Genomic DNA, 1,455 nt, shown 5'->3' with positions numbered 1-1,455 from the left:
AAAGATTATTACTTCAGGAAGATATATACATGCCTTTTTAACCAAATATAGTCTAAATATGTCTGTGTAATCAGGAGTTTTCTTTTGAAGAAATATAATTGTGCAGAGGTAAACAGAGGTAAAACCCACTCTTATTTTTTATCTGATATGCTGATATTCTTTGTATCGTAAAACAAAGCAAAATAACATACATAAGAGGAACTGACAGTGAGCATTTAAAATATTAACTTCAATGTACAAGTTGTGCGAATAAAAGCGGCTGCTGCAACAACATTGTATTGTAAACTATAAACATGTTATAGGTTAGAGGTGGGGACAAGTAGGTTGGGCCAAAATTTTGGTAGGGTGATGCCCCTATGGTCCCTATGCAATCCTACGTCCATGGGTGATCCATAATGCTTGCATTAACCTGTGCAACAACACGCTGTATGCATGCATTCAGATTAAATAGCATCACTTGTCTGGCTTTGCTTTGTGTCATAACAGGCTGTAATACGTGGCATGTGGCTTTTATTTTAACATCAGACAGTCTTTGTTTACTAATGTGGTTCTCAGTTCTGTCAGACCCATTACCAAACCCAAATAAAGAAACAACTTCAACACCATGTAGGAGTGATTTAAATGAAATCTTGGAAAATATGAACATGGTTTTAAAAGCTGAGTCAAACTCCTGGTCAGTTTCTTGTTAAACAAAGAATGAATACATGAAAAACAACTCATGACCATTGGTATGGTGGTGGAAGAATGATACTGAGGTACAAAGAGATACAAAGGTCACTATTCTGGGTCTTGCTATGAAGAAGTTGCAAGAAAAACAACAACCATGGCGGACGATGATGCAGAGAGTAGTGTTTATGTTTAAAAATCCTGAAAAGATTGTGTTTTTATGGTTGGGAAAGATCGCTCGATGCGCGCCAGCACTACCATCCATATTTACTTCCATAAACACAGAGCATGCTGGCCTGTGATATCATTGCATACTCTTCTGCGCATAGGGGACATCAAGCATCAAGGCCTGCAGTGTGAACGTAGCCTTAGTCTTAAGGGAAATCAGAAGGTTTCCATTTACAGATGTTGCTCTGGCTGTTTAAACTAACATTGTTATGGGAACATTTTTATTTAGTCAAAGCTGTCAAGGACCTTTGTATTGAACCTTAACAAACTAAAATAAAACACTGATTATTTTAATAGATATTACTTTTATTCAATTTAACAGCATTAAGATTTTGAAAAAAAATTATCTCCATACATCTTAAGTATTATATAAATTGGTAAAGGGTTTTATTTGCATAATGATAATGAAAAAAAAAAAAAACATAAGTCCAAACATAAAGAAATGATGGGAATGTAAAAACAGATTTGTTTGAACCTACTTACACACATTTTTGGGATATCATTTCGACAGATGTTGGCTTTTGATTGCATTTTAACAGACTCTTAAATTTATTTTCTTTT

This window comes from Cyprinodon variegatus, unplaced genomic scaffold, assembly GCF_000732505.1.
Source record: "Cyprinodon variegatus isolate N-32 unplaced genomic scaffold, C_variegatus-1.0 Scaffold1523, whole genome shotgun sequence".
In the NCBI taxonomy this organism is placed as follows: Eukaryota; Metazoa; Chordata; class Actinopteri; order Cyprinodontiformes; family Cyprinodontidae; genus Cyprinodon; species Cyprinodon variegatus.
This window is presented reverse-complemented; position numbering follows the sequence as displayed.